At 47.2% G+C, this 21,172-nt stretch overlaps 1 long non-coding RNA gene across 1 annotated transcript; it reads left to right on the forward strand.

The window, feature by feature from the left end:
- The first annotated feature begins 217 nt into the window (after window positions 1-217).
- On the forward strand, window positions 218-16,219 carry LOC139075320 (uncharacterized). Its single transcript, XR_011525600.1, has 5 exons — window positions 218-556; window positions 3,424-3,719; window positions 3,928-4,005; window positions 9,646-9,762; window positions 15,477-16,219. It is a non-coding gene; the product is annotated as an uncharacterized lncRNA (long non-coding RNA).
- Window positions 16,220-21,172: the final 4,953 nt, after the last annotated feature.

The raw sequence follows: 21,172 nt of genomic DNA on the forward strand, positions 1-21,172 counted from the left end.
GGGCAATGGGATGTCCAAGCTCCTAGCCTGCCCTGGCTGGCACTATCCCCAGCCCTGGGTCCCACCCAAGGCTGCGGGATGGAGCAGTATGCATGAGTCATCCAGCCACAGACAGTCCTTGTTGGAGGGACCTGAGCAGTTATGTTGTGGCAAACTCCTAGGGCCAATGGCCCAGTTGAAAGGGAAGGTTAGGAATTTCCCCAAGTTATTCAGACTCACACAGGGCCAGGAGGGGAGTGGAGAGTGGAGGAGCTGAGAGTGGCCCGTGTGAATGATGCTGTAACCTCTCTGTGGACTGCCTTGTGCCCACCTGAGCTAGGCCAGGCTGTGGAAGAACAGATGGCACATCCCAGTCTGAGAGGGGCTTGTCAGCCCTTGACTGCTCCTTCATTCTCCTCACACCATGCTGCCCTACCACAGGTCAGGCCTGCCCTGAAGGAGCCTACAGCCTAGTTGGGGAGACAAGCTGGCCAGCCAGCCTTACAGATCTACTGGACACAGGCTCAGCATCGGGGCCCACAGAGAAGCCACACTCAACTGGACCCACGTGGAGCAGGTGAGGGGACTTGAAGGGACAGGGTGGAAGGGCGTTCCAGGCGGCAGAAGCAGCCTGGTATGTTAGTGCCTAGGACTGCCATAACAAAGTACATAGACTGAGCGGCTTAGAACAACAGGAATGTATTCCCTCACAGCTCTGGAGGTGAGAAGTTCAAAGTCAAGGTGAGGGCAGGGCCCTCTGAGGCCTCTAGAGGAAGACTTGTTCTTGCTTCTTCCAGCTTCCGGTGGCTCCCGAGGTTCCTTGGTTTGTGGCAGCACAACGCCAATCTCTGCCTTCATCTTCATCTGGCTGTCTTCTCTCCGTGTCCGTGTGTCTTCACGTGGTGTTCTTCATGTGTGCCTGTGTTTGTGTCCAGATTTCTCTCTTCTTACAAAGACATTAGTCACATTGGATTAGGGTCCATCCTAAGGACTCCATCTTGATTAGATCTGCAAAGACCCTATTTCAAAATAAGGTCACCTTCGCAGGTACTGGGAACTCGGACTTCAATATATCTTTTAGCGGGACACGATTCGACCTATAACAGGGCAAAGGCTTGGAAGGGCATGGAGCTCAGGGCCAGAGCTGTCCACCTTTTGCCGCCTCATCGCCTACCACCTTTGTATATGTTTCCCCTGGGCAGCTCGCTGGTCCTTATGCCAGCCTGGTGTGTTCCCGCCTCCAGACGCTTGCTTCCACAGTCCCCTGGTCTCGACAGGTTTTCTTTCTCAATCGGCAGGCCCACCTACTCAGGAAGCGCTCAGACACTGACCTGGAGGTGCCGGGTCTCCCTCTGAGTTCTGAGACTCTCACAGTCGGGGGCTCATTTAGTCTACAACACAGTGCCCAGGTGGGCATCTTTCTACCTGTCACCTTCAGCCTCCTCCCCGCCCCATGTCAAGCCCCGGATCAGGGAGCCAGAGGCCTTGAGTCCAGCCCCTCAGCCATTTCCATATTCCCTCTGTACCACCCCTGCCCAGGTTTCTCACTGTGCTTGGATGTCCCCATGATGGGGGAGGCAGAGCCATCCCACCCCAACAGCCCTGACTGCTGGGTGGTCTCCCTTGCTCTGGCCACACTCTGGCATCTCCTAGGAACTCCCTGGGAGTTTTGAGGTCTCCCGCTCAGACCATTTGGGGTCCCATGGAGCCCACACAGCCCCACCAGTGACCAGGGCTGCAGTGGAGCACTGACCACCTGAGGCAGTTTGAGAGGCTTGCAAAGGGCTACGTGACCCAAATGATCTCCCTTGCCCACCTGCCCACCATTAGCAAGTCTGACAGCATCCACCCCCGATAAGGGCAAATGCCCAGGAGGGGAGACACTCTGCCAGCAGCAGCTGGGCAGGGACTTGCCTCCAGAACCTGGCAGGCAGCTCCCTCAAGTCCTACAGGAGACTTGCCACCCAGGAGCAGGAGGGGCCGAAGAAGATAGGCTAGTCTGCAGCTTTGTCCAGAGGCAGCAAGCTGTGGGGTGGGGGAAGCTGAGGGCAGCCCCTGTGGACTCAGGCCCCTGGACTTGCGCTGAGCTCAGCCTCTTCCTTCTCTCCCGCCCGCCTTCCTTTGTCCTGCACTTCCCTGGCTGAAGAACAGCCCCCTCCACATACTTCCAGCCACTGGGCTGTTAGCGGCCTTTGGACTGGGGAAGGACTGGGGCCTCCCAGGCCCTATACCCAGGCTGGCATTCACAGAGAGTAGGGAGAGGCCCAGAACTGTCACTCCCTGGGCACAGTCCCACAGTGTCCTCAACTGGCCAGGCCTGTTCTGCCCTTTCTCCTGTGGGGAAGAGCTGGGGACAGGGAAGAAGGCAGAGCCCAGGCCTGGCCGGAGGCATTGTGCTGCTGCTGGCCCTCAGCCCCATGTGTGCCCACGGAGCTCATCTTCCGTGCACAGGCCCTGGATGAGGCTGGGCTGCCTGGGCTGTTCCTTCTTTCCTGCCAGAGGGACTGGAGGGTAAGATGGGGCTGTGCTTACCGCAGAACCCCAAGGGTCCCAAAAAGGCTCATTTGGAAGGCTGAGTCTGCCATGTCTACTAAGGAACTATTTCAGTTTTGCGGTAATCAAATGTAACTCGGTGGTGCTGCCTAAAATAGCCAGGTAACAACAGTCAAATGTCTGTCTGCAAGGAAAGCTTGGCTCCTGAGGCCTGAGGGGTCCAGCGCAGGTCCACGTCATGGTCACGAAGGTACCCTCAGCTGCTGCACCCAGATTCCAGGCCCCCTACCTCCACCCCAAGGTATCAGTCCAGGCCTGGCCCCAGTAGGTCCCCGGGCTAATGAAGCCTCTAAAATCCCCACTCTTACCAATCGAATCAGTGCCCACATAGCAGACGTGAACACAACCTTTTTAGATAAAGGGCTTCGTGGAGAATTTCATGGAGCCCCAGAGAGGGGAGGAATGCTCAGGGCTTTGGCTAAGCCTGGCTTTGAACCTGCTGCCCATAGCAGAGAAGGCATGTCCAGGCCTGGCCTGCACCTATGTTGGGGGTCCAGTCAGTGGCCGGGGCAGCTGAATTGGCCTCTTTCCCCAAGATTGTCTACCTGCTGGGTTATTGAGGACAACTAAGTGGGAGGCTGCTGCAACCCAGGGAAGCACGCCCTAGCAGGGCCCTACTGGTCCCTCTTGGGCTTGGTCCTTTGCTAAGCGTGGTTAGGCCTGCTGAGCTCTCGTTGTCCCCTGCCACATAGAAGATCAGGGAGACCAAGAAGGATGGGCCTTGTGGCCCATGGTCTGAACCCTGAGGATGGCACTCATGCTGGGGCAGGGAGGGACATACAGAGACACCCAGGGGATGTCTTTGGATCAGGGCCAGCTACCTTTGCTCAGAAAGTAAATGCTCAGCTCCCATGCTGCAGGAAAATCCTGCCTTGTGTCGTTTCTTCCCAGGCCCTCGGAGACCATCTGGAGAATCTGTGAGGCGTGATCTGCTTCATCCAGGAGCGGGATCACCAAGCCCAGCAAACTCGCCCTCAAGTGTTCTCTGGAAGCCCTTGTGCAGCACCAGGGAGGAAGAACCCTTTCTCCTCCACCCTACCCTTGACTCCCCTGGGAAGCTCCTCGCTCCCCCTGCTCCCTGTGGGCTTCCTGAGCCATAACCTACAGCCCCCGAACCTCAAAGCTACAGCCTAGCACAGTGGTTAATGCTTACTCCACCACTTGGTAGCTGTTTGACCATGATCAAGGTACTTAACCTCTCTGGGTTTCATTGGCCTCACTCATAAAATGGAAATAATGATAGTCCTTATCTTAAGGTCACTGTGAGGACTGGATGAGGTCATCCAGGGGCTGGGACATAGTGTGCACTTAATCAGCAGCAGTGGTGTGATTATCATTATTAACTATGAGTCTCCCTCTGTAATCCGCTTCTCCTCTTCTGCCCGTCTCCTCCAGCCCCCTAAATCCAGACTTGTCATCTTCCTAAAGCCTCTGCAGTCTGAACCGAGGTGGCTGGTCAGGTCCTGCTCCCAGGTGAGTGGGAGACAGAGATGTGTGTCTGGGCATTCTGCATCCCTGGTTGCAAAGCTAGAATGAGTCTTCCAGGGCCACAGGAGGCTCTCACTTTGGTCACCATCCACACTCTTAATTCAAGGGGATTTCAACAATCAGTATTTCTGTAGTAGAAGCCAAAACCAAGAGACAGAGAGGGTGAGGGAGTCATTGAATACCACACAGCAAGCTGAGGCCAGAGCTGGGTGAGAGCCCCAGGGGCACCTGCCATCCAGCTCTCCTCCCCACTTGACTGAACAGCTCTCATTTCTTCAGAAGCCTGACTAGAAGCCTCCCTCTGGAGCTCTTTTGTTCAGAGAAAGCAGCAAACAACGTGCAGAGCCAGCTCCCTGGGCCTGGAGCCCTGAGCTCCCCAGGCAGACCCACAGGCTGACGGAGACATTACCGGAGTTGATGATTCAACTTCCTGCCTTTTGAGAGCGCCCAGACCACAGAGGTTTTCTCGCTTGGAGGAGGGGGCATCTCCTTGCTGAGGGCTGGGCAGAGCGGGACAAGGGCCCACCACAAACCGCTAGGATGAGGCGGTGCATGGGGCAGGCCCTGGGGCCACACTCGAACCCTGAGCGGCTGCCTCCTGAAGCCTGTCTCCTCTTTGGTTAATGGTTACCACAGGGTGACCAATTGTCCTGGTTTGCCTGGGATGTCGTGGTTTCAGCACCAAAAATCCCACATTCTGGGAAACCCCTCAGTCCTGGGCAAACCGGAACGGTTGGTCGCTCTATTACCACCCATATTTCAGTCAGACATGACTTACTGCCTCAGTGGCTCTAGGAGTCCAGGTCCCAGGACAGCACATTCTAGAAGAGAGAATTGGCAAACTATGGGCTTGAGGGCCTGATCTGGTCCTCTGCCTATTTTGGTACAGCCCATGAGCTAAGAATAGCTTTTATATTTTTGAATGGTTGAAAACAAAATTACAGAAGAATAATATTTCATGACACGTGGAAATTACATGAAATTCAAATTTCACTGTTCATAAGCAAAGGAACACAGCCATGCCCATCGTTTACATATCGTTTCTGGCTGTTTTCACATTACAAGGCAGAGCTGAGTAGCTGCAACAGAGACTACTGTGGACCACAAAGCCTAAAATACTGTCTGAACTTTTGCACAGAGTTTGCCGACCCCTGTTCTAGAGGCAGGAAAAGGTGAGGGTTCCTGACCTGGGCTGGGTGTGGGTGTGGGTGGGTCGACAGCGATGGCTTTGTGAGGGATCTCGAAGCTGGAGAAGGAGAGAGATTATAGGAGTGGGCGTGACACCACAGCACTAATCCCGGCTTTAGCAGATTAGCTGTGAGGTGGGGACAAGGCCTCGATCTTCTCTAAGACTCAGTTTGCCCATCTGTACAGTGGGGTGAAGGTAGGCAGGCTCTGCTTCTCTCTGACTTTAGTTCCTAGTCTTCCATGCCGACACTGTCCTCTCCAATAACTCAGCCACTCCAGGGACTTTCGTGTGGCTTAAGGCGGGTCCTGCTCCCTCTGGGCCCAACTCTGAGGCTTCTCCAGCCCACTCTGTGGCTTTATCTTAAAGCCACTCTTATCTGGCTTTAAGGCAGACCCAGATCCTGCTCCCAGGACTGGAAACTCCATTCTATCCAGCCTTTTAGCAAGGGTCAGGAAGCACCTACTGTGTGCATGGCACTCTTAGGGACTCTTAATGTTGGAATGGTCCAATGAGCCCCTCTTTCCCTTTCATTCAGGCACTTGAGGTGGGGAGCTCTCCTCTTAGAGAAGGTGCAGTGGAGGCATTAGCTCCATGGCCCCTACTCCTTAGGTGAACGTCACAGAAACCTCTGAGGTGCCAGGCCATGTCCGAAGTGTTGTTGAGCTTTGCCGGCAGCAGGCAGCTGACAATCTGGAGGAGTTTAAGCAATGCAGAAAGACTCTAGTGAAATAGAGACTCAGCACCAGTTCGAAAATGGGCCCCAACTCAGCCCTCTACCCCTCCCCTGTCCTAGCCCCACAACAAGATGCTCTCCCCCTTTTCTTCCAGAGGTCTGGGAAGGGTTTATCTGAGCAGCACAAGGTTCTTGGAAGGCTTGTGGGGCGCTGGCCTCAGTGTGGACCTTCCTGAGCCCCAGCTCAGCACCTGCAGCGGTCTGTCTTGTCTGCTCACACAGGCTAGTGCGAGCCCTTTGGGGGCCTCCTGTGAGCCCTCCGACACTCTCAGCTCCTTCCTGGGCACAGTCACCCCACAAGGCTGCCTCCCTCTTCTCCTGTGTCCCCACAGCTTTGCTTGCTGACCTCATGTTTTAGGACTTCTGAGAACCCAAATAACTAAGGAGCAGCGGAAGATACCACAGAAGGAGATGCTCAATTTCCAGGCTCTCTCTGGAATTCCTACTTGGGGTAGTTTGGGTCAGAGGGGTTATTTATCTTTTATAAGTTGATTTTTTTTTTATTGAAGTGTAATATACAAAGAAGAAAATGCACAAATCGTTAGTGTACAGCTCCTGTGAAGACACCTGTGTAACTATCACCCGTGGGACCTGAAACAGAGCATCACCAGCCCCCAAAGCCCCCTTGTGCCCTCTGCAAGTCACTGCCCCCACGGGTAACCACTATGGTGGCCTCTATCACTCTAGATTAGTTTTGCCTATTTTTGAACTTTACATGAATGGAATCATATAGGACGTATTATTTTCATGTCTGGCTTCTCTTGCTCAGTGGGCTTCATCCATGTTACTGAGTATAAAATGCTTTGCTCAGCCTCATTGCTATACTCCTTTTTATGAATATACCACCACTGATTGATTGAGTCCATTGTTAGTGGAGATCTGGGTTGTTCTCAGCCTTGGCCATTACAAACACTGCATGTCTTTTAGCACACGTGTGTATCCTATGTCTGTTGCCCTAGAGGCAACAGAGGCCTGTTCAGGCATCACTGGGGCCTACAATTTCAGAACTCCAAATCCGAACATGGGCTCTGACAACTGGACAGCATATTTGAGGCTGGGACCATTTTTCTGACAGTGGATAAGAACAGTGAGCTCCGTGTAGCATGAGGTATCCCAGCATTGTCACATGGTGCCATAAATACAACAGGGGCCCCGTGTGCCTGAAAGGTCTCTCCACTTGTGCCAGGGCCATTTCACCTGTGAAATTGACTTAGCAGCTCAGGACTCCTGGGGCAGCTGGTGGGCTATTCCCAGAGCCTGGTGGAGAAGGTCCTTACCTGGTCCCTTTTTGAGCAGCTTCTAATTCATGGGACCCTGATTTCCTCGCCACTGTCAATGCCTTCACGCAGGGTCCTGCCCTCATGTCACGCTCCCTGGCGCAGGTCTTAAATCCCTAGAATGGACAGAGATGACTGCATCTCTGAAAGAAACTGCCTTGCTGTCTTCTTTGGGAAAGAGGGAGGCTTCCTTAAGGTTTGACTAGTCCTTTCTGTCACTGTGAAGGGCTGGTCATTAAGAGCAAACACCAGGGTTAGTTTACTGCTCACTGCTGGAAGCAATGACAGTCAGCTAGTACTCATGGATCATCACTGGGTTCTGGACCATCATTGTGAGAGAGTGGTCCTCAGTTTGATTATTACCTTGATGCCAGGAAGAATTTTATGATAGACCTACGTTCGTTTCTTGAACTCTACATAGACAGTGTATGGAATATCCTACCAACCATTGCCTCAGCCACATAATCAGGTTGTTTCCAGGCCATACATCCCCAGATTGGCTTCTGTGATCTTATTGCTGAGATTTGGGGAGGTTGGAGGATGGTTTCAGAGTCCCCTCATCCAGAGACCTGGCCTCTAGGTTGATGCAGAATAGTCCAGGCTGTTGGTCAGTTGTCCCTCTGTATTCCCATCTGTAAAATGGGATGATTTGGGGAGACTTGCCTTATCATGGGGCTCTGAAGAACTACTATACCAGAGAGAAGGTCCTCTGTTGATTTTGTCTGAACTCCTTGACATTCCCAAGGAGTTGACTCCAGGCTGGTGCTTTGGCAAGGGGTTTATGAGAAAATCAATTAGAACTCTTTTAGCTGTAAATATAATATAAAACTCACCCAAACATAGCTTAAACAAAAGGGATCTATTTATCTGTTTGTTTGGTTTATATCATGGAAAAGTTCAGGGGCTTCAGGCACAGCTTGATCCAGGGGTACAAAAATGTCACTAGGACCAGGCCATTCTTCATTTCTGCTTTCTTCAGGATTGGTCCTGTTCTTAGACTCTGTGGTGGCAAGACAGCTGCCAGCAACTCTAGGCTGACATCATCAGATCTCCAAGTCCAGGTGAAAGGACATTTTCTTCTGGGCCACTCAGATACCAAGTATTGGCTCTGATTGGACCTCATGACTTGGCTTGAATCTCACGCCCATTCCGAAAGCAACCACTGTGCAATGCTGCATAGTGCATAATGCACTATGCAACTCTGATTCACATGTGACTCTCAAGCAAGAGAATTAGCTCCACTTGAAGTATATGAGCTGAAAATGACAAGGGGAGTAGTTCCTCAGATGAAAACTGGGGTGCTATTACCAGAGGAGGAGAGATGGATACTAACTAGGGAAACTACAACAGTTCTCCAGAGGGAAGAGGCGTGTATGTGCAGAATTCCTCAGGCCTGGGTCTAGATAAGACATCAGAGGACTGATGCACAGTCCCAGGATGAAGGGAGAATGCAAGATACCACCTACCTCCAAGAAAACTCTGAGGGGAAAGCCCCCAGTTACTGCCCACCCCTCTGGGACTTGGTACTTCATGCTCAATCAACATATAATCTGGGCATCCTGAAATCCGCAAGGGTCACCAGCCCTTCCCTGGAACAGGGGTCATCTGTCCCACGCCTCCTTATTCCCTGACTGTACTGTGCTGTTTTAAGGGCAGGGACCACAACTTCCTCCCCTCTGTATCTATTTCTGCAGAAATAGTTATGGAATGAATAATAATCTTTGGCAGGTGTGTAGAGCCTGATACCTCTTCAAACCTCTTCAAATCTCTTTAACATCTATTATCTTATTTGATTCTTTGTTCTTCTTTTTGGCTACCCAGGATCTGAACCCTCTTCCTGTGATGGGGAATTCCCCTCATTCTGAGGCAGAGCCCACTTCCCACCATAGAGGCCGAAAGTGACACGTGCACGTTTTACTAGCCTCCCTTTGGCTGAGCAAGGGACCGTGACCTAGGCTCTGACAATCAGACACATGGGCTTCAGACTGTGACCCCAGAGCTCGTGGCCCAAAGCAGCAAGGACCACAGAGAGTTCTCCTCAGTGGTTATCGTGGGTGCAGCAGGCCAGCGTTTCTAGGGTGGTGGAGACGGTGGCACCTGAGGGCATGAGCAGGATGCTACAGCCCAGCCTGCAGAACTTAGTGTATGGTGGTGGCAGTGACAGTGGCGGCAGCCAGGTCCTGACTGAGCCAGTTCCACGGTATGATCTGGGGCCTCGCCTGTGGCTTTGTAGCCTCTGGGGCTGCTTCTCTGCTCTGCCCAGAGATTCTCTGAGCTGTTCCATCTCATTATTTTTCTGCTTAAATCAATTTAGCTTCAGCCAATTAAGTCAGTCTGCTAAGTTAAGAGTCAATTTCTGTTGCTTGCAGCTAGAAACTCTGTTATAATCCTCGAGTCAGGACAACTGAATAATCCTCTTTTTTCAGATGGATAAATTGAGGCTTAGAGACTGGCCCAAGCTCATCCAATGTGACAGTTTCTGAGTTGAGACCAGAACCCTGGCCTAGATGGGTCAGACCTACGACTGGCAGGTGGAAGGGCAGGTGAGCAAGAACTTTCTCCCAAGTAGAGCTGCCTCACCAGATAGGAAGCCCCCTGTTCCTGGAGGTGTGCAAGCAGATCTGGGGAGATTTAAGGGGGAGGCCAAGCAAGGTAACTCCAGTTCCCTTCATCCTCATGGATTACACATGTTGTCATCTGCTCAACTCAAACTACTGTATGTGAACACAAAAGTGTAAAGGTGAAAACACGACTCCTGGTGCTGCAACTTCAAGACCCCACAATCTCTTTTCCAGCCAGCCTGTCCCTGGCTGAGACCTGACCGCTGCCAGCCCTGTGTCCCAGAGCAAAGTCATGACATTTATTGGCCTGCATCACTTTAATGAAAAAGCCCCTACACCAAACAAATACAAGCACAGACATTTGCAACTAATTATGGTATTGCTGATCAGTCAAATTTCATTGCAAATTGCATGTTGAAATTGATAGTGGGCGAGTCATGAATAAACTGGTTGTCTGGAAAAGTGACACGGGCACACAAGACTAGATTAATAATTCAATTTAGACTCAGCCAGACACTCTGAAGAAGAAGAAAAAGCAGGTTAGCACTGCCCCAAGATTGCTTGTGTACCCGGGAACCTCCTGCCAGTGGGCCTGGCTTCCAAGGGAAGCTGATTCTCCTCTAGGATCCTCCCCCTTCGGGAGACCGCAGGGCGTTGAGTATTCTAGCCTTTAATTCTTGGTTTGCAAAATTGCAGCCTTGAATGCTGTGGGGAGGGGAAGACGGCCCTATGTCCCATCTGCTGCTGAGAAGCCCACTCAGGAGGCTTCTTGGAGAACAGACACCTCCTGCTGTAGCAAACAGCATTCTTGGCCTCCCATTTGTGGGGGCTGGGCTGGGGGGACATAACCCACCTTGAAAGCCTATATGGTTGCCCAGATCAGGTATGGTTCCAAAGGAGTGACCCCAGAGAAGGTGGGAGAGGAGCTGGGGGGCCTTATAGACCTCCCCACTGGCCTGATCCCCATGCGGTCCCGGAGAGCTATCAAGTCCAGAGGAGAGACAATCCCAGCTTGGCATGGAGGCCACAAGATGGATGGGCAGTGTCCTTAGGACCGAGACTTTAGTAGTGTCCTCTTGAAAGGTTCCTGGGCCCTACGCCTAGGGAGGAAGGCAGGAGAGAGACACAGAGCAGACAGAGTGTACAGGTTTTGAGGGGCAGCCACCTGTATGCCTGTGAGATGCAGCCACAGTGGCCACCCCGACCCCACCAGGAGCGCTTCACACAGAGCTGTTCAGCCAGCCCAAAATGCAGAGTGAATCGACCAGCCTGCAATGTTCGAGGAGCCACTGGCCCCCAATTCAACTGCCCTCACTCCACAGCCTGTGCAGAGGGAAAGTCTTAATTTTCATCCTCTAGGTTGGGGTTCAAAACTCAAAGATCTAGAGACCAGCCCTGTGGTGTAGTGGTTAAGTTTGGTGCGCTCTGCTTTGGCAGCCCAGGTTCATGGGTTTAGATCCTGGGACCTAAACCACTCGTCAGCCATGCTGCAGCAGCAACCTACATATAAAGCGGAGGAAGACTGGCACAGATGTTAGCTCAGGGCCATTCTTCCTCAGGCAACAAACAAACAAATAAACAAAAACCTCAAATGTCTACAGGGAAGTGGGCCAGCTGGGAACTGGAGAGAATTGGTAAGCTTGGGCCTGGTTGGAGGGCGCAGCCATGATTCAGCTTCAGGAGACTGCCTAGAGACAATATGAGTTGGAATTCAGAAAAAGGCTGGGGCCAGGGATATAAATTTGGAAAAGTCATCAGCAACTGAATGGTATTAAAATCCAGGACAGTGGAGGAGATCAAGGGAATGAGTATAGATAAGAGACAAAACGGAGTCCAAGGACTGAGCCTTGGAGATGAGGAGGTACCAGCAAAGGAGAGAGAAGGAGCAACCAGAGAGGCCAGAGGAAAACCAGGAGAGGAGGCCATGATCTGGCGCTGAGGGGGGTGAGGCCTGAGATTTAACACCACGAAGAGTCCCTGACAAAAGCAGTTTTGCTGTAGTGGTCGGGGGTAAAGCCAGATGGGAGTGGATGGAAGAAAGGAAGGGAGGAGAGGACTGGAAGGTGGTAAGAAGAGTCAATTCTTTCCAGGAGTTGTGCCATAAAGAGGAGCAGGGAAATTGGGTGAGAGTTTGAGGGGGATGTAAGGCTAAGAGGCAGTTTTTGTTAAGATGGAAACATAGTATTTTTGTGTGCTGATGGGAATAATCCTGGAGAAGGGGGAATTTTGATGATGTAGGTGAGAAAGGGGATAAACGTTGGCATGAAGCACTTGAGTAGATAGGTGGGTATGGCATCTGGTGCACAAAAAGTGAGCTGTCCTTGGGGCTGGCCCCGTGGCCGAGTGGTTAAGTTCGCGCGCTCCGCTGCAGGCGGCCCAGTGTTTCGTTGGTTCGAATCCTGGGCGCGGACATGGCACTGCTCATCAGACCACGCTGAGGCAGCGTCCCACATGTCACAACTAGAAGAACCCACAACGAAGAATACACAACTATGTACCGGGGGGCTTTGGGGAGAAAAAGGAAAAAATAAAATCTTTAAAAAAAAAAAAAAAAAAAAAGTGAGCTGTCCTCAAATAGGAGCATGGACGTTTCCCCCAGATCAGCGAAATGGAGGGCAGGGTTAGGGAGCACAAATGCAGGTGGGAGGGGGAAAAAGTGGTGGAGCCACTGGACTTCTCTTCTGAAGACTTCTATTTTCTTAGCAAACTAGGAAGAGGTTGTAGCTGAGAGGAGGAAGAGGGGAGGAGGGGAAGGAGGGGGAGGAGGGGGAAGGGGGATGAGGAGGGGGAGGGGAGGGTGAAGGGGAAGGGGAGGAGGGGGAGGGGGAGGAGCAGGAGGGGAGGGGGAGGGGAGGGGAGGGGAGGGGAGGGGGAGGAGCAGGAGGGGAGGGGGAGGGGAGGGGGAGGGGAGGGGAGGAGCAGGAGGGGAGGTGGGGGGAGGGGGAGCAGGAGGGGGGTAGGGGTAGGAGTAGGGGTGGGGGAGGGTGAGGGGGAGGGGGGCGGGGTGAGGGGGAAGAGGAGGGGGAGGGGGAGGGGAGGAGGAGGAGGGGGAAGGGAGGGAGGAGGAGGAGGGGGTGTGAAGCAGTTGCCTGGGGGAGAGGGCTAGAGTAGACTTGGGGATATAGTATGATTGCTGGGCAGCTTTTAGTTCTTGCTTAGGGAGGGTTGTGATCATTAACTTAACGTCAGACTGGTCAGCCCATCATGGGTTTTTCTTCAGTCCTGGACAGCCTGCGGATGCAGGTGTAGAATGGGTAGAGGGTTGAGTTTAACCAGGGTTGTGGTTTTGCCAGGTGACTATACTGCAGGGAGAGGAAGGGAGAGAGTATAATACTGGCTTATAGACTTGGAGCTGGGAAAGGAGGGAAGTGGGCACGAGGGGGCAAGGGACAGTGACCTTTGCTTGGATCAGTAGGTTCCAGGAAGAATTCTTGGAGTGGGGGCACTATTGAGAGTGAGCTGTAGAGAGAGGCAGTGTTTATCCGAGAGTGAGACGCATGACATTGCAATGATGAAGGGACTGCATTCCCGGATAACGACCAGTTCGAAGTCTGGCTATGAGAGCGAGAGGCTGAGGTATGGCAGAAGCCAAGATTGTGAAGAGGAGGCCACGGGGCTGAGAGGCTGGTTCATCTACATGAATGCCGAAATAAGAAACTAAGGCAGGAATGGCCTTGGAGAGGGTGACCGTGGGCCAGGAGCTAAAATCTTCAAGCAGTGAGGGAGAGCGACCGGGAAGTCTGTAAATGACTGCAAAAACGGGGGAAAAAATGGGTGGTCTTGTCTGATGGCATGGCATTCACACGCGGGTGTCTCGAAGGAGGAGGGCAAACTGTCTAGGACTGGCACTGAGGAGCAAAATGGGCACCTCCACCCCTAGACCCAGGGACACAGGGACCACCAGAGGGAAAACAGCCACCACTTGAGGGGCTGCAGGGGAAGCCGAGTTCTTACAGGAAAGGCAGTTTTCCTTTAGAGCAAGAAAGCAAAGGGGGAGATTCTGAAATGAAGTCGAGGATATGAGGGAGTTTACTGATGCCAATGAGTTTCCAGGAGCCTAGTGAAAAGGTTTCTGGACATGGGGTAGAGTAGGCAGCAAGGTCAGAAAAGGAAATTAAAGAGCCACTTGGGGCTTAGCGTCCTGGGGTGAGGGATGCCCTGAGAATTCTGGGCCTCTCAGAAGACTGATATGAAAGGGATAAAGGGACTTAGGGGAGCAGCCCTGAGGGGCCCAACGTGGCCAGGCTGGGTTTGTTGGGAGGTGACAGGAGAGGGTACTTGTCAGAAGCCCTCTTCACTCCTGCTGATGGTGGTCTGGAGGGCTGAGGAGGGGCAGTCTTCCCGGAGCAGGTGGAGCGCCGGTGCTCCCTCTTTGCTCCCAGGTAGGCATAGTGAGCAAAACACACTGCATAGAACTGATACCAAAACCACAGACATGTCAATGAGAGAGAATTTCCCAGAAAGAAACTCTTATATATGGCATAAGAAATCTATATAGAAAAAACGTGGCCCTCAAATAATAGAGATAAAAAGCATGATTTTTTTTTTCAGGGAAAATTGGTTAACTATTTGAAAAAAAAAGTAAATCTAGATCTTTACTTTAGATCTTATACTGAATGAAGTCAAGTGAATAAAAAAGCTAATGTTGGGGCTGGCCCCGTGGCTCAGTGGTTAAGTGCGCGTGCTCCGCTCAGGCGGCCCAGGGTTTTGCTGGTTCACCTCCTGGGCACGGACATGGCACTGCTCATCAAGCCATGCTGAGGTGGCATCCCTCATGCCACAACTATAAGGACCCATAACTAAAAATACACAACTATGTACCCGGGGGCTTTGGGGAGAAAAAAGAAAAATAAAATCTTTAAAAAAAAAAGGCTAATGTAAAAAACATGATAGTGTAAAGATAGAAATAGACTCATAGATACATGATTAATTGATTTTTTCTTTTTTTTTTTCCCCTGATTTTTCTCCCCAAATCCCCCCAGTACATAGTTGTATATTCTAGTTGTAGATCCCTCTGGTTGTGCTATGTGGGATGCCGCCTCAGCATGGACTAATGAGCAGTCCCATGTCCACGCCTAGGATCTGAACTGATGAAACCCTGGGCTGCTGAAGTGGAGCGCACAAACTTAACCACTTGGCCATGGGGCCAGCCCTGGTCAATTGATTTTCAACAACAGTACCAAGGCAATTCAATGGGGAACAAATAATCTTTCCAACAAACGGTGCTGGAACTATTCGATAGCCATATGCAACATAATGAAGCTTGACCCTTACTCACACCGTATACCATATACAAAAATTAACTTGATATGGATTATAGGCCTATATGTATGACCCTTATAGAAAATTAGAAGTACAAATATTATACAAAAATGATATATAACCCAATTTAAAAATGGGCAAAAGAATTGAAGACGACGACTTCACCAAAAAAGATATTCAGGTAACAAGCACATGAGGAGATGCTCAGCATCATTTGTCATTAGGGAAATACAAGTTAAAACTACACACACACTGGAAGGACTAGAATTTAAAAAGACTGACCAAATCAAGTATTGGCAAGGATGGGATCAGTGGTTGCCCTGGGATGGATGGATCACAAAGGTGCATGAGGAAACGTTGGGGAATTACAGGTATGTTGTGTGAACAAGCAGTTTAACCTTTCTTTGACTGATAGACATTTGGGTTATTGCCAGTTTGGGCCTGTGGCAGATGCAAAGCTAAACATGTGACACCCGGATCCCTCCTCAGGAAAGATTTTCTGTCCAGTCTCAGGGAGTGTGATCAGCAGACACCTGCAGCTGATGGCTTCTTCAGGGTCCGCCAAGCTGCAGAGAGCTGCCTTGCTGCTTCCCAGAGCAGCATGCATCCGGTGACTGAACAAAGCAAGGATATAGAGGCTGGACCATTTTCATCCGATACAGGACAATTCAGATGCACAATATTTGCTCCAGAGCTCCCTGCCAATTTTGGCCTAGACTTCATTGCCTGCATCACAGTTTGACTTCTGCTCAATCCTGCTTCCTCTCCCTTCTTTCCACAGATATTGATCTCTAATAAATGTCTTGCACCCCAAACTCCATGTCAGCATCTGTTTTCTGGGAACCTGGCGTATGACAGGGCTATTCAAAGCAAAGCTTCTAATAAGTCCTGAAACTTCAAAACTCCTGGAAGATAATATAGGTGGCACACTACCTGTCGAACTCAAAAGGATCTTTTCGAATACCATGTCTTCTCAGACCAGGGAAACAAAAGAAAAAATAAACAAGTGGAACTTCATCAGACTAAAGAGCTTCTGCAAGGCAAAAGAAACTAGAATCAAAACAAAGAGACAACCCACCAATTGGGAGAAAATACTTGCAAATCCTATATCTGACAAGGGGTTAATCTCCATGATATATAGGAACTCACACAACTGAACAATAAAAAAACAAACAAACAACCTGATCAAAAAATGGGCAGAGGATATGAACAGACATTTTTCCAAAGAAGATATACAGATGGCCAATAAAAACACAAAAAGATGTTCAACATCACTAATCATCGGGGAAATGCAAATCAAAACTACACTAAGATACCACCTTACGCCTGTTAAAATGGCTATAATCACTAAGACTAAAAATAACAAATGTTGGAGAGAGTGTGGATAGAAGGGAACCTTTATACACTGCTAGTAGGAATGCAAACTGGTGCAGCCACTCTGGAAAACAGTATGGAGATTCCTCAAAAACTAAAAATAGAACTACCATATGACCCAGCTCTCCCACTACTGGGTATCTATCCAAACAACTTGAAATCAACAATCCAAAGCAACATATGTACCCCTACGTTCATTGCAGTGTTATTCACAATAGCCAAGACATGGAAGCTATCCAAGTGCCCATCGACTGATGATTGGATGAAGAAGATGTGGTATATATATATACACAATGGAATACTACCCAGCCATAAAAAAAGACAAATTCATCTCATTTGCAATAACATGGAAGGACCTGGAGGGAATTATGCTAAGCGAAATAAGCCAGACTGAGAAAGACAAACACCAGATGATTTTGCTCATATGTGGAATATAAACAAACACATGGACAACGAAAACAGTTCAGTAGTTACCAGGGGAATAGGGGGGTGGGAGTGGGCACAGGGGGTGAAGGGGAGAACTTATGTGGTGACAGACAAGAAATAATGTACAACTGAAATCTCACATCCATGCAAACTAATATGAACTCAATAAAAGAAAAAAAAAAGATGCCAAAAAAAAAAGCAAAGCTTCTATGACCATTCTTGTCCATGTTTCCTGTCCTATAAGCACTCTTTTCTGTAGGATGTTTGCCTAGGAATGGAATTGCTGTGTCATAGAATATGTTATTTTCAGTTTAATTGAAAAATGCCGACCTGTTTTCCAAAATGGTTATACAAGTTCGTGTAAATTTATATGGATGAATATTTTTGCTAATACTTGGTATTGTGATTTTTAAATTTTAGTCAATTTGGTAAGTGTCCCGTGGTATCTCATTGTGATTTTAATTTACATTTCCTTAATTCCAAAAAAGTTGAGCACTGTTTGATACTTTTGGCCTATGGCTTTCTTCTTTTTTGAGGTGCCTAGCTTTTGCCCACTTTTCTTTTTCTTTTCGCCAGGTTATTTTATTTTTTGTATTACTTATTTATTTGAAAACCACTTTATTGAGGTATGATTAACATACAAAAAGCTGTACATAGATGTTAGCTCAGCAACAATCTTCCTCAAGCAAAAAGAGGAAGATTGGCAACAGATGTCAGCTCAGGGTCAGTCTTCCTCACACACACACACACACACACACACACACACACACACAAAACGAAACTGTACATTTTTAATGTATATACAACTTGATGAGTTTGGATTGCCCATTTTTCTATTGGGTTGTCTTTTATTATTACTTCTTATGAGTTTTGTACATATTCTGGATAAAGAGTCTTTAGTTAGTTTTATCTATTACAATTATCTTCTGGTACTCTGTAGCTTGCATTTTCACTGGCTTGATGTTGTCTTTGTTTTTATTTTAAAGATTTTATTTTTTTTTCCTTTTTTTCCCCAAAGCCCCCCGGTACATAGTTGTATATTCTTTGTTGTGGGTCCTTCTAGTTGTGGCATGTGGGACGCTGCCTCAGCGTGGTTTGATGAGCAGTGCCATGTCCACGTTGAGGATTCGAACCAACGAAACACTGGGCCGCCTGCAACGGAGCGTGCGAACTTAACCACTCGGCCACGGGGCCAGCCCCTGATGTTGTCTTTTTTTTTTTTTTTCTGCTTTATCTCCCCAAACTACTCCTGTACACAGTTGTATATCTTAGTTGCAGGTCCTGCTAGTTGTGGGATGTGGGACGCCGCCTCAACGTAGCCTGACGAGCGGTGCCATGTCCGCGCCCAGGATCCAAACCCTGGGCAGCCCCAGCGGAGCGCGAGAACTTAACCACTCCGCCACGGGGCCAGCCCCTGTTGTTGTCTTTTGATGAATAAGAAATTCTTTATTTTATCCTTCTTTCCTTTGTGGTATTGCTTTTTGTGCTTTGTTTAAGAAAATTTTCCTTACCCAAGATTATGAAGATATTCTTCTACATTATTATTTTAAAATTTTACAATTTTGTCTTTTATATTTAGATCCATATTCCCCCGCAATTGATTTTGGTGTATGGTGTGCGGTAGAGGTCCAATTTCATTCTTTTCCCATATGGATACTCAATTATTCCGACCAAGTTTATTGAGAGTCTGTCTTTTTGCCGTTGCTATGCCATGCCATCTCTGTCCCAAATCAAGCTTCTAGATTTGTGCAGGTCTATTTCCATAATCTTCTCTCTATTCCATTGGACTATCTCCAAATCAATGGCACACTCTCCTAATTACTATGGCTTTGTAGTAATCTGGTTCGGCAATCCCTCTAAACTCGTTCTTCCTCCAGAGCGAGTGAGCTATTCTTGGCCTTTTTCATGTCCACACAAATTGAAGAATCATCTTGTCAAGGTCCACAAAAAAATCCTGATGAGTTTTTATTAGAAATAAAATTGAATCTATAGATCACTTTGGGAAGAACTCACAATCTTTGTAATATTGAGTCTTTCAACCCATGAACACTGTGTCTTCATTTATTAAGATCTTTAATTTCTGTGAAATGCTTTCGATTTTTCTGCTTTGGAGACTTACTCAACTTTTATTAGATTTATTCTAATTAAAGTATTCTAATTCTGAGTTTACTAGATTTGTTATTATTTATTTGGTATTTTTAAATGATACTACAAATGCTATTCTTTTAAAATACAGTTTTCTCTTTGTCATCGTTAAATACACTGATATTTGCATACTGATTTTTTTTTTAAGTCCAGGAAACTTACTGAACTCTCTTAATAATTCTAATTACCTGTAGATTATTTTTAAATTTCCTCTGTTCACTATCATATCATCTATAAATACTGGCAGTTTTCTTTCTTCCTTTTCCAATCCTTATTCCTATTTTTCTTCACTATGCTGGCCAGGACCTCCAGTATAAAGTCGAATAAAAGTGGTAGAAATGGATATCTTTGTTTTGTTTCAGTTTTCAGAGGGAAAACTTTCAATGTTTCACCACTAAGTATGAGGCTTGCGTTAGTTATTTTTTAAAAGACAGCCTTTATAAAATTAAGGAATTTCTTTCCAGTTCCAGTTTGGCAAAAGTTTTTTTTAAAAATAATTCATCCGTTTAATTCAATGTTGAATTTTATCAAATGCTTTTTCTGCAATCATGGAGATAACCATAAGATTTTCCTCCTTTAATCTGTTAATGAGATAAATTACATTAACTGGTTTTTGAATGTTAAACAAACCTGGCATTCCTGGGATTAATTATAACTTGGTCATATGCACTATCCTTTTTATATGATGCTAAATTTTGTATAATAATACTTTGTTTAGAGTTTTTACGTATCTATGTTCATAAGTGAGATTGACCTTTAATTTTCCTATATTGACCCTGTCAGATTTGGGAGTCAGGGTCATATTAGTTCCATGAAATGAGCTGAGGAGTATAACTTTGGTTCTTTTGGAGAAGAAACTTCTAAACTTCTAAAAGAGTTTGTATATAAATGGAATTTTATTTTCCTTGAATGTTCAATGTAATTCACAGGTAAAGCTATCTGGATTTGGAATTTTCTTTGTGGGCAGATTTTGAATTACTGACTCAGTCTCTTTAATAGTCATGGGACTATTCAGATTTCCATTTCTTCATGAGTCACTTTTGGTAAATTATTATTTCTAAGAATTTTTCCATTTCATCTAAACTTTTTACATTTATTGGCATTAAGTTGTTCATAATATCTTTTTAGTATCTTTCAGATGTATGTGGATCTCTAATAATGTGTCCCTTCTTCATTCTTACTATTATTTGTTCATTTTCTCTTTTTTCTTTTTTCGTCTCACCAGAGTTTTATCAGTTTCATTCTTCCTTTTGAAGAACAAAATTTAGTATTAAAAAAATTCTCTGCACTGTATGTTTGATTCTTATTTCATTATTTCTTCTCTTTCATTTATTATTTCAGTCTTCTACTTTCTTTGACTATAACCTCATAAAATGCATCTTTGCCTCATATTTTCAACAATTCTTCTTTTTAAGTGTATACATTTAATAGTATAGATTTTCCTCTAAATATTACCTTAGTTACACTCACAAATTTTATATATAATATTTTCACTATTATTCAGTTCTTTTTCTTGTAAATTTATAGGAGTTCTTTATATATTCTGCATGCAAACCATTTACTAATTATACGTTTTATAAATATTTTCTCTTACTCTGTATCTTGCCATTTCACTCTTGTAATGATATTTCGATGAAGAGAAAATTTTAATTTGAGTATAGTTCAATTTATGCACTCATTTTATGGTTTTTTGAGTATGTCTAGCTTAATACACTTTTCTCTATGCTGAAATGATGAAGACATGCCTGTATAGTGTCTTATTTATTTATTAAGTTTTATTGTTTTGTTTTTCTCATATAGATCTGCAATGCACATAAAATTTATTTTAGTGTATGGTCAGAGTCAAGTTTTACTTTTTCCTATTGGATATACAACTGACCCAGCACCATTTATTGAAAGCTTTATCCTTTCCTCACTCTTCTGTTGTACCTCTTTGTCATAAAGCAAGAGTCTATATACATGTGGTTCTGTTCTGTTTTTTGTTTTTGGTGAGGAAGATTGGCCCTCAGCTAACATCTGTGCCAATCTTCCTCTATTTTGTCTCTATAGTGTCTTATAAAGCTTTATATTTTTGCCTTTTCCTGCAAAGATTTATTTAAAATATAGTAATTCATAATGTTGCTGAAGCTGTGGAAAAAAGTTGGCAGTGCACTTGAAGAATCTTGCAAATGTTGATCCCTCCCTT

This window comes from Equus przewalskii, chromosome 13 (assembly GCF_037783145.1).
Source record: "Equus przewalskii isolate Varuska chromosome 13, EquPr2, whole genome shotgun sequence".
Classification (NCBI taxonomy): Eukaryota; Metazoa; Chordata; class Mammalia; order Perissodactyla; family Equidae; genus Equus; species Equus przewalskii.